The sequence below is a fragment of the Myotis daubentonii genome, chromosome 17 (genome assembly GCF_963259705.1).
Source record: "Myotis daubentonii chromosome 17, mMyoDau2.1, whole genome shotgun sequence".
Taxonomy (NCBI): Eukaryota; Metazoa; Chordata; class Mammalia; order Chiroptera; family Vespertilionidae; genus Myotis; species Myotis daubentonii.
This window is the reverse complement of record NC_081856.1, coordinates 48,539,315-48,556,731: the sequence shown is the minus strand read 5'-3', so window position 1 is coordinate 48,556,731 and position 17,417 is coordinate 48,539,315. Positions and strand designations below refer to the sequence as shown.

The 17,417-nt window shown below is 55.8% G+C and overlaps 1 long non-coding RNA gene across 7 annotated transcripts in view; it reads right to left on the bottom strand.

Annotated features, from left to right (window-relative positions):
* The window catches only part of LOC132219748 (uncharacterized), an 801,764-nt gene that overhangs the window by 740,978 nt on the left and 43,369 nt on the right, over positions 1 to 17,417 (bottom strand). The gene's annotated exons all lie outside the window — the stretch shown is intronic.

Here is a 17,417-nt window from a genome sequence, read left to right as displayed (position 1 = left end):
GCTTGTAAAAATACTGCTCGATAGCCCTGGTACCCAAACAGAGGTGAGGCGGGGACCTGGGGACCCTTCAGGGGACTGTCGCTCCCCTCCCACGGGCACAGGACTTCTCAGAGAGGGGCTTTCTACTGCAGGGGGCTCCTCAGAACTGCCCTGGGAAGGCAGAGGGGGCTGAAGGGTGTCCACTATAACGATGAGGAGAGAAGGCTCCAGAAAGGTCAGGGGGCTGGCTTAGGGAGTGAACAGCTGGGCCAGGCCTGGCACACAGCCCTGGCCTCGCCTGCAGGGCAGAGAGGTCCTGGCAGTGGGCGGAGGGGGTTTGGGGTCAGCTGGTGGGAAGTGGCTCCTTGTTTGTTTCTGTTTGAAGACGGCCACAAAGGCCTGGCATGGCTCCCGGCCTCGCCCTGCGCCGAGAGGTTCTGTAGGGCACGGCTGGGGCCTGTTCCCTTTTCTGTTCATTCATCCGGCGATGGCTGGGTGCCCACTAGGTCCCCAGGACTGTCCCAGCTCCTGTCTCCCACTCAGGGCACTACATTATTACGGCGGTAAATGAAGAACAAATGCATCCATGATGCGCAGGGCTGGAGCCCCAACAGTCACCACCACCCACCGATGGCGATCACCACCCTCCCCGGAGTGGCCATACCTCGTCCTGCAAGAGCCCTGGCCACCATCCCATACAAACCCCCAAGCCCAGGGGACCCCGGCCTCTATGTTCCAGATGGGGAAACGGGGACACAGACAGCTCCCTTGATCCAAACAAGTAAGAGGAGCCCGCACCTGAGGCTGGTCTAGCTCCCAAGTCTGCGCCCCAATCCGCCCCCCTCATTCCTGCCCGGAAATCCACACCAAAAACTTATCACCGGGCGTTTCGTAGGCACAGAATCCTCACCGCATCCTCACAGCACCCCTTCACATCAGAGACTCTCCTTCTACCCGTTTTAGAGAGGAGGAAGGTGAGACCCAGACAAGTTACGAAACTTGCCCCAGATCACGCAGCTAGAAACTCCCAGAACAGAGTTAGAAATCGGGCAGCCCATGAGCTCGACCTTACACCAACTGACGCCAAGAACAATTTGCTGCAACAACCAATTTTCAAAGACTTAGTGACATAAAATAAGGCCAATGTATGATCTCACGGTTCTGGAGGTCAGAGGCTGACGCAGGTCTCACGGAGCTAAATCAGGTCTGGGCTGGCGGTCCCTTCTGGAGACTCTAAAACAGTGGTTCTCAACCTTCCTGATGCCGCGACCCTTTGATACAGTTCCTCATGTGGTGGTGACCCCCAATTTCATTGTGACAAATTGAACATAATGAAAGCATAGTGCTTAATCACAAAAACAATATGTAATTATATATGTTTTCCGATGGTCTGAGGCGACCCCTATGAAAGGGTCGTTCGACCCCCAAAGGGGTCGCGGCCCCAGGTTGAGAACCGCTGCTCTAAAACCATCTGTTTCCTCGCTTTTCTAGCTTCTGGGGGCCGCTCCCAGATGCCTCCACTTAGGCCTCCTTCCTCCACCACCACACACAGCAACACGGCCTCCCCCGGCCCCGCCTCCACGGTCACATCTCCTCCTGCACCTGACTCCGCTGCCTCCCTCTCCCACGTCTAAGGATCATGTGATTCCCTTGGCACCACCCACAGGATCCAAGACCATCTCTCCTCCTCCAGGTGACGAACCGGCATCCTGTCTGCAAACTCCCTTCTGACACGTAAGACAGCACGTCCGTAGGGTCTGGGGACGAGGACCTGGGCATCGTTGGGAGCCCACTGCTCACAGCAACCGTCCCAGAGGGCACCCATCCTCCGTCTTAATCCTTCAGTGAGCAGGGGTCCCAGGGTGGGCTCTCCCTGTCAGCACCTCCACCCCCCGGCATCGCTTTTCGACCCACGAGAAAGATGAGTTGAAAAGGAAGTTTGTGTGTCTAAATATCAGCCAGAAGAGAAAAGTGCAAGATGGGGGTGAAGGTATTAAAATTTGAAGCCAAACTATCAAATGGACTAGCCATGTTTCCCCGGGGGAATGTGTTTAACCCTTAGCTTCCTTATCCATGAACCTGCTGTGAGGTCCCATGAAATATCAGCAGAAAGCCCTGGGCGTGTTGCGGGCACAGGCTGAGAGCTCGAGTAGGCGTGCTCAGCTCCCACGGCTCCAAACACCATGAGCCGCCAGGCCGGGAGCAGCATCGCCCCAGCATCGCTCCAGAATGGCAGGGCTGGCGCTGGGTCAGCCAAAAGGGCCGCCTTACAGCAGGAGGGCAAGCAGGGACGTATGGTTCTCGCCCCAGTTGATGGCAGCGGACAGAATGGGGGACGCAGCCGGTTAAATATTTACGGAGGCCCCCAGGCAAGTCTGAAGCGAGTCGGTGTGGTTGGGGTCGGGCACATAGAGGCTCCGTCACCGGGAAGGACTGTGGCACGCTCTGCTGGGTATTGCTGCAGCGAAGCCTGGTCCCTGCCCGAGAGCGGGGCGGTGTGGCGGCTGGGGCCAGGAGGCAGCACCGTGGGCTCCCCCTGCCAGGATGCAGGCACAGGGCCCTGCACAGACTTCCAGTATCACCAAAGGGAGCCTTTTCCTTGTCTGGGGTGCGTGCGTCCTTTCAGGCCATTCGCTCTTTCTGTGATGGTTTGGCCAAAATTAAAAAGACAGACAATACCCAGGACTGGTTTCCATGCAGAGCTGGAATTCTCACACAGGCAGGTGGACGAACATTCTGGAGCAAGACAACCACTCTGGGAAACTGTTCTGCATCGCCCCCTAAAGCAGATCATGTGTGCACCCCAGGACCGAGCAGGTCCACTCCTGGGTACAAACTCAGGGAAATGCGCATGTGTTCGCCGAAAGATACGTCTTAGTATGTTCACGGCAGCACTACTCCGAACAGCCAGACCCTGGAGCTGCCTGAACGCTCACAGCAGAAGAATTTTAAAAACATGCACCCTGTGGGCCCAGGCTGGGTGGCTCAGTTGGTTGGAGTGTCATCCCACACACTAAAAGGTGGCGGGTTTGATTACCGGTCAGGGCACATACCTAAGTTGTGGGTTCAATCCCCAGTCAGGGATGGGGGGGCAACCCATCCATGTTTCTCCCTCACATCTATGGTTCTATCTATCTATCTCTATCTCTCTCTCTCTCCCCCTTCCCCTTCCTCTCTCTTTAAAAATTAATAAACATATCCTGGGGTGAGGAATTAAAAAAACACACACATACCCACGGAATACTACAGAGCAATGAGAACGACATACAACTACATGCAACACACGAATACATCTCACCAACATCGTCTGGGTGAGAGAAGCCAGGCCCGAGGGAGTGCATACAGTATTATTTATATTAAATTCATAAAGAGGCCAAATGAACCTCTGCTGTTAGAGGTCAGGACAAGGTCACCCTCAGGCAGGGGGAAGGGGCTCCTGAAATGCTGCTCAAGTCCTATTTATCCAGGCGGCAGCCATGCACAGATGTTCAGCGTGTGATATGGGTGCGTTTTTATGCGTGTCGCCTCAATAACATGCTGGTGAACACGTTTTTCTAATGTCCCCTGTGGACATATGTAGCTGGGGTGCTGCAGCCTTTGCAACACACAGCCCCGGAGGCTTGGGAACCGCACCTCCCAGGTTTCCCTGGCCCCTGGGATCTTCGTGCCCCGCTGCCTCCCAGCTGACCCTGCCCCGGAAAGCGCGGAGGGGGACACGTTGCAAAGAAAATGCTGGGGCCTCGTCACACAGAATTCAACACAGAGTTGCCCCACAGCCCCGTTCTCTTGGCTGAGTCCCTCTCTCTCCCCTCTGCTTCCTGGGCAGTTGGGACCAAACATGTCCTTTTTTTTTTTTTTTTTTCTTTTTTCTTTTTTCAGAGAGGAAGAGAAAGGGAGAGAGAGAGAAACATCAACGATGAGAGAGAAACATTGATCGGCTGCCTCCTACACGCCCCACACTGGGAATCGAGTCTGCAACCCAGGCAGGGCACAGGCCCTGACCTAGAATCGAACCGTGACCTCCTGGTTCATAGGTCAACCCTCAACTACCGAGCCACGCCGGCTGGGCCAAAACATGTCATTTCTTTCTTGACCCTTCCTACCGGGTATTTCAGAAAAACTGGGTGCCTCTACTTCCTCCCTGACTCCAAGAGAGCATCTCTGAACACCAATGTCCCCTAAGTCTGGGACGCTCTGGGGGTGCTCTGGAAACCGGAAGACTTAGGTGCACTGCGTCGGCGCAGCCTGCTGAACGGGGCACGAGGCAGAGACCGCCGGGCCAGAAGTCACCGGCACCGCTTGTCGTGCGAGCCACAGCACACATCTCCAAGTGTGTGTGAGGCTCATGTCATCCCCTCTCTCTGCTGCTAGGTCTCCTGGCCTCTGCCCGTGTTTTCTCTCTGCAGCAGTGCGGCTGTGCTGCTAATTTTAGGATGAGCAAGAGTCAGCAGGGTGACTGTCACACCTCTGAGAGCCAGCCAAGGGCAGCAGGCCGGCGAGGGGGGGGATGACGAAGCATTTCTCTGGGCCAGAGTCAGGTGGGTACCGCTCTCCCCACCCTGGCGTGCCTCACTTTCTCCTTCTCTCGGGCTTGTAAAGTGAGAGTTTTTTCAATGCTGACGCCACAAAAGAGGTGTCGATTTAGTCTTTTTCTGGCGAAGGGAGAGGCGGCGATTTGTCTGGCTGTGTTCACAGATTTCTCCGGGAGGCCCCAGGTGCTGGGGCCTGCGTAGTAGCAGATAAATCAAGGGGATCTGGTCCCCTGGAAGTGGCCGCTGTCCTACAGACAGACTCTATTTTTGCTTCATTTCCGATTCTCCCCGAGGGGCGCTGGGATGACACGGATCAGCTGCTTTGGAATTCCTGAGCCCACCCTCCCCCTGGCGCTCACCGAGTCCTCACTCGGGGGGTGGGGGATGAGGTGGGACTTGGGGACGAAGTAACAGGTGTGAATACCAACGCCGCGGCCTGTGGCTGGCCACGGGCACATCCCTCACGCTCTTTAACAGCGTTTCCTTGTCTGGTTCATAAAAACCAGCCATGGAAACCCATGTGCTTCAGGGTTCGCTGTGGGTGAGAAACGGGATAGAAAATGATTGACACACAGACCTGCCCACGGTGAGCTGGCAACTTAGGCAAAGCATCAGCATCAACCTCAGCAACAGCCCTGCCCGGCCGGCATTGTTGTGACTCCACCAGCTCGGCTCAGGGGGTGCACGGAGCCCAGTCTGCTCACTGGTGTGGGTGGGGCTGCTAGTGAGTGGGACGATGCTGGGCACTGTGGCTTCCCAGGAGGTGACTAGGGGGCGAGCCCTCCTGTGGCCGGGCTCCCTCCCCTGCCCTGCGTCCCGGAGCCCTCCCACAGCCCTGCCAGGTACACCCAGGACAGCCACTCCTGGGCCAGGCGGCAGAAGCGCGGCAGGGCCCCTGAGAACTCAAGGGATGCTCAGTGCATGTGCGCTGAGTAGGGAGCGATGAACCACAGCTACCGACTGAGGCTCGCGGAGCTGGAAATCACATCACTCCCCGCCTACAGGGAGCTCACGGCTCTCCCAGGAGAACCAGAGAACCAACCACACAGACGGTGCGTGTCCAGTCAGGTGCACTGCGGATGTCCGGGTTCCCAAGGCGGGCAGCAGGAGGGAGGCTGGGCCACACCAAACGTGAGAGGCCCCCGTGCGGCACGAGAAACCTTGGAAATAATCGGGTCCTATTTCATCACCGAAGAGCTGAGCAAGGAGGCCCGGGGAGGTGGAGCGGCCTGGCCCAGGTCGCCCAGCGAGGATCTGGGGATGCTGAATGAGAAGCAGACCTCGAGTCAGAGTGGATGGGGGACACATCGCCTGGGAGAGGAGCTGCTCCTTAATTCGGTAGGTGCGGGGGCGCTGTCAGCAGAAGGCGGCAGGACCACAGGCCCAGCCCCGATGGGTGTGCTCCAAGAGTGCCGACTGTATTATATTCGGTCATACGACCTCAACAGTGTGAGATCTGAGCACATTTTCACGTGAGGACGCTGCAGCCCAGCAAGCTGTCTGCCCACCGTCACGCAGGCGGTCAGCGACAGAGCTGAGATAGGAGCCCAGGCACTCGGCCTCTGGGGCCTGTTGCTTAACCACTAGGCTGTCCTGCCTCAGAAGGACAGTGTGGTAAGAAAGACTAGGGGGCAGGGCGACAGGATAAGAAGGTTCTGGAAGCCAGAGACGGGGAGGGCAGTAGCTCTGTGGCTTGAAAAGACAAGGAACTGAGACTCCCGAGGCGTCAACACCATCCACGGCCACCTGCTGACCAGGACGGCCCAACCCAATGGCCTGCCGGTGGGCCCCACACCTCGCTCCTCTCCCGGCACTGATTCCTCCACATCACCCATGACACGCATCTTCCGGCGGCTCTGGTCAGAGTTGGGAGAGCGTCCAGCTGTGGCCTGGAGCCATGGCATCCTTTCCCCCAGGCTCAGGGCTGACGTGGCGGAAGCGGGACGTGGGTCTCCCCAAACCGACCGGACTGCTCTCCCCACCTGCAGGTGAGAAGACAAATGCTTCTGGCGTCCTGGGGTGGCGCCCAGGTAGAACGCAGACACATCTGGTCTCCCGAGTTGCCCCTCGGAACCCCCAGGACCGAGGCCACGGGAACACAGCTGCCCTCATGCCCGGTCCCCGGGATGGCCCCGCAGGAGCCTTATTTCCCTTAATTAGACCTGACCTGACAAGAACAGCAAGGTCAAGAGAGAGAAAGAGGCTGACGGCCAGAAAGACAGACAAGGAGGGAGGGGCCAGCAGCACCGTAGAGACAAGCAGAGCAGGGTGGGAATTTCAGCTTCCACACTCACTAAACAGCGAAGAAACCTTGAACTTCAGTCCTCTAAATCTGCACCCATTCCTGCAAAACGGGTCCCGCCCTGCACAGGGAGGGGGAACCTTCAAGATGATAAGCCCTTTCACATAGTAGGTCCTCCATTTGATCAGCTCACCTCTCTAATCCTTCACTGAAAGTGATTAAGATCCTGAAAAGAGCTGGCAGAGACCAACAATGTCCTTCTACCAACGATAAACCTTCTGTGGGTCGCGAACAATGAAAATACATCCTGCCTATCAGATATTTACATGACGATTCATAACAGTAGCAACATGACAGTTATGCAGTAGCAACGAAAATAATTTTTTGGTTGGGGGTCACCACAACATGAGGAGCTGGATTAAAGGGGCGCGGCATGAGGAAGGTTGAGAACCACTTTGGGTTTGGGTTCATTTTAAGTTCCTTTTGTTTACCTTTGCCCACAAAATCCTTCAGGGAAAGGAAGGTCAGCAAGGATCCACACATCAATCAAGTCCCCAGGACAAAGGGTGAGAGAGATGCCATGGAACCGAGCCAGCGGACAAGGACTCAGGGCGGCCGTTCTGCAGAGCAGGAGGCCCAGGGCACCCTGTCCCCCGGGAAAGTCGCTGTGCAGGAGACTTGGGATCTCACACGGGGCTCTCACTGAAGCGGCGGGGCCACGAGAAACAGTCCACGTGAGGCCCACGCCGGGGAGCTGGCGTGGACGTGCTCCAGGACCTCGGGGAGCTCCGCACAGCATAGGGCCGTTTTCACGGACGGAAGGAGGCAAAGGATGCTCAAGGGTGATGCTCAAAATAAGGAGGAAGATGAGGAACAGCATCTATGCATCGTCTATCACTGAAAAGGCCCCTTTTAACTCCCCCATTTAATGCCCATTCATGCTCACACCCCAGAGTCAGGTTCTTATCCCAAAATGGCAGAGACAGCAGCACGGGAAAGGTAGGCACCGGGGTTACGCAGGTAGCAAGGGGTAGACTCGAACCCAGGCCCATCGGACGGCAGGACTCCTCCGGGTCCTTCATGGCACCGACCCCTGCCTCACCTCGGGATCTGGGTCAGGTTCCCAGCACCCTGAGCGCCCACTCTCCGGGAGCTGGAGAGCTGGCTTCCCCTGGCAGCCCCGCCGCACCTGCCCTCTCACACATCCCCGGCTCCATAATCGCCACCTTTGTTCCAGCTCCTCTCTAAACCTGCATTAGCCCGGCTTCCGGGAGGTCACGCTCCTGACTTAGGAATGCACTTCTGACTCACACGGAAACGGGTCTTTGCCTCAAGTCACACGGGCACCTTGCACTAAGTAAACTTCAGCAGCAATCAACCTTGCCCAAGGACCCGGGTAAATCCAGAGTGGAGGGGGCGGGGCAGGGGGGGAGAGACAAAATCCAGCTCCCCGGAAGGAGGGGAGTTGTCTCCAACTCCCAGCCAGCGAGCTGGAGAAGCCCAGCGGCTAACCCTCTCCGCGGCCCCTCCTCCTCCTGGCTCAGAAGGCAACTCCTCTGTGTCCCAGCCAGCCAGCTTGTGAGGGGTCAGGAGAGAGAAGGAGTGTGTGGGCAACACAAATCATCTAGGGATGTGACTGTGGCAGTTACAGGACCAAGAGCAACAGGGACAGCCCAGCCCGTGTGGCTCAGTGATTGAGCGTCGACCTACGAACCAGGAGGTCACTGATCAATGCCCAAGAAGGGTTACAGACTCAATCCCCAGTTGGGGGTGTGCAGGAGGCAGCCGATCGATGTTTCTTTCTCATCACTGATGCTTCTATCTCTCTCTCCCTCTCCCTTCCTCTCTCTAAAAACGATAAAAATATGTTTTTTTAAAAACATAGCAACCAGGGCATATGCACCAACTCACATCCGTGACAAACAATAATAAGTGCTAACATTCTCGGGCCCCAGCCATACGCTGGGGTCTACAGGTGCCATCGTGTTTTCTCATCTCCTCGACCCGGGATAGGTTCCCGAGACCCAGGACGTGAGCTGCCTTTGCAAGTCCCTGAAGCTAGTCCTCCGGCCGAAGACGGTGTCTGCACAGGCCTCTCGGGAGCACCCAGAGCTTCCTCCGAGGAACGGGCATGCGATTTCCAGCTTCACAAACAGCTTCGTCTTCCCTTCACTCAGCAAATGTGCGCCGAGTGCCTGCACCTGGCGGGAGGGCGTGCGGCCCGTTCTCGCATCTCCCTGCTCCCTGTGCTGGCGGCTCCCTCAGGAATCCCCCCTCACCCCTTCCCGCGCCTGCAGGGACGCTCCTCGGTCTCTGGCTCGCAGCAGCCTCACTCCTCTGCCCCAGCTGTGAGCTGGTCTTGCCCTGCGTCCCTGTCCCTGTGTCTCCCCTCCTCTAAGGACACGAGCCATCGGAGTTGGGACCCACCCTAATCCGAATGACCTCGCCTGCGCAGTCCATGTAATGCCCCGTTCTGAGGTCCCGGCAGACGTCACTTTGGGAAGGGCGAGGGTGCATTCCTCAACCCAGCCAGTTGTCCACTGTGATATTCTATTCGACAGTAAACGGACACATATGCGCCCACTTCCAGGGTGGGAGCTGCGGGGAACAGTGCATGCAGCCGGGGCCTCCAGCTCTGAGGACCACGAGGGGGAGAAAACCCTGATGGAAAATGGCTGGATTTCCAGGCGGCTTAGGAGCAGTGTGCCAGCAAGCTGGACAAAGACCCCATATATATTTCTTAGTGGAGCACAACCCACCACTTTTCTTTTAAAAAAAAAAAAAAGAAAAAGAAACAATTGCTGGTTTATCGTGTGTATGAAACCTTTGTCCGAGGCTGTCACTAAATGGAAGGTAGAATGTTATGATTTGGCCTCCACTGTGAATTCTAGCTTCCACTGGACTAGATAAAATAAAGACAGACAAGTAACATTTAAAAGAAGAAGAGAACATGGTTGGCATTGTCTAACATCTCTGCTCCCCTGGCTTTTGACGTTAGCCAACTCGACACAGCCCAATACTACACAATGAGACTTACATACCTAATCCGTGACAGCCCTTGCATCAGTCTGTTATTTAATTAGAAAGAAGCGGAGGCCAGCCCATGGCTTGCTAATGACTGCTTAAATCCTTAACCCTCGTGTGTAACAAGCAACTTGCTGAGTCATTCACAGGACTCCACCCTGAGCCCGGCCCCCAGGCCTCTGATCACTGTGCTCCCTGCCAGCAGCCCTGTCCAGGCTGCTTCCTACCGACCTCAGTCCCCCAGGCAACCCCCGAATCCAACGTAGGCGCGAGGTCCCAGCAGTGCCCATGGGTGTGGGGGGGGGGGGGGAAGGGGGGGTTAACTCATTCTTAAAGTTTTGTACACTTTTCAAAAATAAAGGCACAGCACAAAAAAAAGAAATATATTGCTCACTGGTTAGAGCGTTGGCTTGCCTACCATAAGGTCTCAGGTTCGATTCCTGGTCAAGGGCATGTACCTGGGTTGCGGGTTCGATCCCCGGTCCGGGCATGTTCGGGAGGCAACCAATCGATGTCTCTCTGACATCCATGTATCTCTCTCTCCCATTCCCTTCCATGGCTCTAAAAAGCAATAGGAAAATATATTTATCTTTGGGTGAGAACTAACAAAAAGAAAGGATTAACAATTAAAGGAAAGAGGGAGGGAGGGAGGGAGGGAGGGAGGGAGGGAGGGAAGCACATGAAGAGGAAGGAGAACCAGAATACAGAAGTACATACCCAGAACCATTCCAGAAAATGTTACTGGTTCAAATGACGGGAAACGGGTTAAATAAACTGACACATCTTATACAATGGCATGCTCTCGGCATAGCCAGGGAGCTGCGCCCCATGTTCTGGGAATCCTCGGAGTGTATACTCCCGGTGAGTGGAACTACCATTCTCAATCGTCTCTTTTGCAGAGCAGAGAGGTCACAGACCTGAGGCGGCCCTGCCTGCTCGGTCCCAAGCAGCAGTCCGCGAGCTCCCCAGGTCACCTAACCTCTGGCCCCACCAGCCCAGCCTCACGGGACTGCCGCGGGATTAAATGAAAGGAGCTAATATTTGCAAAGGACTTGGAACAGTTGCCTAGTGCACGCAAACTGCCATATAACTTCTTTGTTATACAGAATCAGTATTTATTTTCGGAGAAGAAAACAATACAAACTGTTTAATAAGCCAGGAAAAGAACTGTGGCTGGACAAGGAGAGAAAGAAGCCCCAATGTGAATGCCATCAGGACTGTGCTGCTGCCTTTTCTTGTTTTGCTTTCGTGATGGTCCTGGCAGACTCTCCACCTCCGTGAGGCAGAGTTTCCATTCACCAGGAAGCCGCACAGAGTAACTTCATGAGGTGGGTGACCTAGGACTTCTGACACATCGGCATCCGACGAGATGCCCCATAAGAGTAACCACTCAGAAGATCTGGGTTTCAGGTCTGAGGATTCCCAGTTCCCTTCTCTACACACCCCCTCCCCCACTCACACAGGCCCAGGCACCCACACCACCCCCCACCCCCACCACATCTGGATAAAAAACAAGCCTGCACAGCCTCTCAGACTCGCCTCAAAGTTCCTTTTTCACCTGGAGCCAAGGCCAGCCCAAAAGTTAGTACCTTCCCAATGGCCTGGCCTTTGTCAGAGAGGATGGAGATGCAGGGACCTAAGTGCTGGTTGGCAGCGCCCTCCTGAAGACCTGGGAGGAGGCAGGTACCAGGAGCATCAACTCATTGTCATTCCAGCCAGGTGTCTGCAGCGGGCCAAGCCCAGGACCTCACCCAGGATATTGCAGAGGAATGTGCACAGCAAGATCAGAGGCAATGCCCCCACCACATCCGCCTCCCCTCCTCTCCCCTCCCCTCTAACTGGTGAGAGAGAGTGGGGATGGTCCTGGTGGATGGAGGAGCTGATGGGTTGGGTTTGCACATAAAAGGGCTGCCAGGCTGCAGTCTGGGCGGCCTCCTCCTGCAACCTTCTCAGCAAGTGCGCCCTTCCCCTTCATCCTCCCTGACAACCTGACCTTGGCTGAAGCCAGACACAAGCCCAGGCAGCATCCCCAGTATTCCTGGAATAATGGGTGGCGGAGCCCGAAAAGGCCACAGGCAGCACTGAGGAGGCCTCTGAGGACAGCTGAGCCAGGCGTGGGCAAAACCCACAAGGTGGGGCCTCGCCCTTCAGGTGAACAGCGCACACCCAGCCCAGGTCCGTGTCAGGCCCAGCTGGTGACGACAGGGGAGCTGCCCTGGCTGGGGCGCAATGAGGCTTTCTTTTGTAAAGTAGTTGCTCAGGATGGATTTATTTCTGATGCACTGCACGGGGAGACACAGCAGGAAGGCATAATTGCAGGGCGGCGTGTGCACCATCAGAGATAAGCGTGTCTGGGGTGAGGCAGGGTAAGCATATTTTGAATTCTGAAATGAAATATGGAACTTGTAACTCGGCCACACACAAAGTTCAAAGACAAGCACAAAAAGTAAACACTGGCACATATTGGGGTCCAAGACCTGAAGGATGAAGGAGACAGAACCCCCTGAAGGTACTAGAACTGGGCCAGGCAGAAGGAACCTTCTAGAAACACTTAGGCACAGGACATGATACAGAGCCCCCTGCACTGAGACACAACAGAAAGGGCACCTCTTGCAGGATCGAGTCTGAACTACCCACCCCAACGCTTAAGGTCCCCACAGTCCGGCCCGAGCCTCTCCTCCCCAGCCTGTCCCTCAGGTCACTCTTACTTGCTGAGGGGTGGATCAACCAGGTCACAGGGCCATAGAATCTGTTTTTCCTGGTGCCTCTACTGTCATCTCAGATCATCTACTGTCCACCCTCCCCACCCAGCCGACCTCCTTGCATCCCAGGCCTCCTGGTGCTTCCCTCCACACCTCGTGGCAAAGCCGGCTACTTCCCCGCTCTCTTCTGTATACAGCTCCTGCCTCACTCCACCCCACTGTCTGTCCTGCCCAAGCCTCTATTCTGTTACCTTTAATCCGAGTCTGGCAGGTGGGTGAGGAGGAGGGGCCTTCCCCACTGAGCTGCAAGCACCTGGGGGCAGGACCACAGCACCTGCCTCACACCTAGTGCCCACCCCCAACATCTGGGTTAGTACAGAGCCTGGATCAGAGCAGAGCCTTAGTAAATGTGTGTTGCCGAACTCAGAGGGTGGATGGGTAAGGGGACGGCTGGATGAATGGATGGGTTTAAGGAGGCTTTCACGTCATCCTATGGAGTGAATCCAAACCTTCCACACACGCACAGCATGAGCGCAACCCCCCTCACAGACACCGTGTGCTGCCTTCTAAAACAGCCCCAGGCATCCAGAGAGGACCCTCAAGGTCCAGGTGGCGTATGTCCTAGCAGAGTGGGCAGCACCTGCAGAGACCCAGGGGAGGGAGGCGAGGTGCTCTTACCTCTCTGGGCCTAAGTCTCTTCATCTGTCATAACACAGGTGCCTCTCTACACACAATGTAACAGCAGCGGTCTCCCCCAGAATGCCCCTGTTCACTAGCAAGGACCTGAGCCTCCAGGCCGAGCTCGGTCTCAGTGGCAGCTTCTGACCCTGCTTCCCGCCTCCCCCAGCCTCACCTCTGGGAATGGCAGGCACCTTGCTTCCTGGCCCCACCAACCCATGCTCGCCCGGCCTGACCAGGGGGCCTCCTCCGCCCAGGAGCCTCCTTTATTGCCCTGCTCATCTCTAAACTCCCAGCAGGCCCCCCACCAGGTGTTACATGAGGAGGGGGTGGGAGGCGGACACTGAGGGAAGGTCAGGCAGGCCCCGTGCCTACACTGGAAGAGTGGAACAGGCAGGGCCAGGGTCACCACCCCCCTCCCCACAGCTGCCTGATACCCCACTCCTGTGGGTGAGGGGGCAGGGCCACGTGCCCCACACAGGCAGCTCAGGAGGCTGCTGTCAGCAGGAGCTGGGACGTGAGTCCAGGAAAGAGCAAGGAGATGCTGAGCCCTGAGCCGGGGCTCAGCCAGCATGCCGGACGAGCTCATCACCGGAGGCCAATGTGTACTTGCGAAGCGCTCCCAAGATGCTTAAAGACACGCCAGCAATTAAAACTTAAAACAGCAGGGCGGGAGGGGGAGGGGTGCCCACACCCATGCACCATTTCGCCATCCTCCCCAGGCTGCCCCGGCCAAAAGCTGGGCTGTCGGGGCGAGCGGTGATGGGCATCTGGCATGGACACAGGACCTTTTATCCCAGGATCTCAACACCTGGTTACTCAAGCCAACCCTGCCAAGTCACCGGGCTGTCCTCCATGGACCTAGTCACCAAGCATCACACCCAAATAAGAGGTTGCCTGCCAGAGCCACACCCAACCGGACACTTCCCTGGATAGATGGTCTCCAGCTCCCACTCCCCATGATGCACGACACAAAGTGTGGTCACCAAATGCTTTATCCATCCCATCCACTTCCCGGGGCTGCAGGAATGAGTTACCACAAGCTCTGCTTCTTAACACTTCTGGGGCGGGGAGGTCCCAAAGGCTCTCGCTGGGTGCAGCAGGGCTCCATTCCTTTCTAGAAGCTCTGCCTGCAAGGATTCCGGATTCCTCGCCTTGCCAGCTTCCAGAGGCCACTCACAGTTCTTGGCTCATGGCCCCTTCCTCCCTCTTCAAAGCCAGCGATGTCCCGTCTCACATCCCATCACTCTGACCTCCTCCTTGGCCTCCATCTTCCACCTTTCAGGACCCTCGCGATGGCATGGGACCCACCAGAAACGCCAGGACAACCTCCCATTCTAAGGTCAGCCTTCAGTCCACTACTACCTATACCTCTTCGTCACGTAACGTGTGGCAGGTGCAGGTTGCAGGCATTAGGTGTGAGCATCTATCTTTGAGGGGCCATTATTCTGCCAACCACATCCATGCCACCCCCAGAAAAGCAGGCCCCCGATAGGTACGCACTCCGCCCCCCATCCTGGAAACAGCCCTGATCCCAGGGGCTCCTGGAACGTTCTGACCTCCTTTACATCCCAGGGATGCTCCCCCAGCCTGAGGTGCAGCGACCCCCCTGCAGGCTCACCTCACAAAGGAGGAGAGGGTGGCAAGAGACTGGCTCTGGGCAGTGGGCCTGGGCCTGGAACGTGGGTCTTCACACCAGCACACTCTCTACCACCCCACAGGGACCCCAGGGACTTGGATCGGTTCTGGGTTTGTGTATTTCGCTCCCCAGTTGGGTCCCTTCCTCCTCGCCGGGTGCAGGGAGTGGGCGCTGCCAAGCAGAGGGCGCAGCAAGCTGTCACTGGGCACTCACCTGGAAGCCAGGCCCAACCTTTCCCCTAGATCTCGCTCTGTCCTCACTGAGCCAAAATAACCCGGAATGACGGATGCCAGTGGAGCCTGGGCAGAAGGCCCTACCACGCTGGCCAACCTTTGCTCAGCTCATCTAGACACCAAAGCAAAGCCCTGACCACAGGTGCAAAGGATCCTGGGGGATCCAGGGCAAAGGTGGAAACACACACCTGAGTCAAGTCCCAGCTCAGCCATGTCCAAGTTGGGTGGCCTTAGACAAGTCACTTTACCACCCTGGGCATTCATTTCCAAGCACCGCACTGAGGGTTGGGGTAACACATACGGTGCAATACGAGCCACGGTCCCTGCCCTCCAGAAGATTCGAGTCCGTTGAGAAGCTGACAAATGTTCACATGAGCATCCACCACGTTAGAAATTGCAGTTAATGTTGTTAAGAAAATCCCACCCAACTACGCCCCACCCAGGAGTTAATCTGGGTTCTAGGAGGAGGTCTCTGAAGAGCCACTTACCCTGACACCAGACAATGAACCGAATTCTTTATTTGCTTAAGAAGAACTGAAAGGAAGAGAAAAAGAAGAGCCTACACAAATACCACTCCGGTGGGGCCAGTTAAAATGGGTGACTGCCCAGATCAACAAGCCAGGTCCCGCATTTACTTGCAAAGCAAGATGTTGCTGCCACAGTCAGATGCAGATTTGCAGAGCAAAGTCCCCCATAGAGATGGAGGTGCCCGGGAAGAGCAGGCCTAACAAAGAGTCCCATGGGGCTCTCCACCCCTCCCACCTGCAACATTCACAAGCTCATCAAAACAGAGCTTGCAAATCAGTGAGAACAGAAATTGCGGGCACCCCAAAGGAAGTGACCAAGTGACAAAACACAAACCGGCCACACACACACACACACACACACACACACACACACACACAGGAAGAGCTGGCCAATCCCACCCAAAGGCAGAGAAAAGCAACAGAACGCCCGTTCTGTGTTGGGGTGCTCCTCCACCACATGGCTCCACTCCCGCTGGAGGGTTTGTTGAAGTCATTGGCTTGTGAAGCCCACTCAGCAACCCCTCCTAGCGCTGTCTTTGGAGTGGCCACTCGTGAAACAGTCCTTAAGAGAAATCTGACAGACTGGAGCGAGACTCCAGAAACTCCTCATTCCCTTCGGGGAGCTCTGCCAAGGGAGGCAGCAGAGATGCGTAAAAAGGCTGCTGTGCTGTAACAGCAAAAGCAGAAGGAACTCAGAATGGCCAGCGGTGCTGACTTGGCTAATGGCCGCAAGGACAGATGACTTGGCTAATGACCACAAGGACAGTCCTACCACAGCAGCCGCATGCACTGAGCCTGAGCTGTTCTAGGTGAGACCCCTTGGCCAATCTACCCCACCTCTCCCTCCCCACACACCCACATAGAAAGGGCTCAAGCCCCTGCGAAGAGAAAGGAGAAACTACTTTACAGGGTGCCTTGCTTGTACAGGTGCGTGATGACATCTGGGAAAGCTGCTCAAAACAAGTTTTAAGAACTCTGAATGACACCGGGAAATGGTAATGACATAATGTTAAGTGAACCGAGTCAAGACACAAAACCATATGGAAGCAAGAGTAGCTATCACTGAAGGTCAGGGTTATAGGGAACATACATGTATTTTCTGCTTTTGCTTTTATTTTTTTGTCTGCTTTTGTTCTATATGCTGCCTGTATTTTCCAACATTTCTAACAGCTAAGCATGCTCAACAAAAAATATTAAATTGCCTGTTAAATTCTCCTCGATTCTGTGACTGGGGCCTGAGTGGTGGCAGAACTGCAGGGGAGGTTCAGAACCATTCTGCCAGGGCCCGGCCCCCTCTCACCACTAGGGTACGTGCCTCTCACAGCAGCTGCTTTCTAACAAGCCCATGACTGGACCTGGGGACAAAAGCATGGGTGGGTGCAGAAGGAACTCAACCTCTGGAAAGGACAGCAAAGCAAATGAACTAATAGTTACCAAGCACATACTGTGTGCTGGGCACTGGGATGATGAGGCAACACAGATTTAACAAGCTTTCTGCAGGGGGGCTTTGCCTGAGGCCATCAATCCCTCAGTTCTACTAGTTCAAGGTCTCGGGATCCTTATACTCACCTCTGCCTCCTCTCCCAGGCCCCCATTGGCCTCAGGAACCAATTCATCCTCCAAGGCTCAATTCAAGCCATTCTCCAGTGAAACATTCCCCGGGCCACCCGAGATAAACCCTTCACTCCCTCCACGCTCCAGTGTGCCCTGTTCATCCTCTCATCCTAGCACCCACTAGACCAGGGGTGGGCAAACTTTTTGACTCGAGGGCCACAATGGGTTCTTAAACTGGACCGGAGGGCCGGAACAAAAGCATGGATGGAGTGTTTGTGTGAACTAATATAAATTCAAAGTAAACATC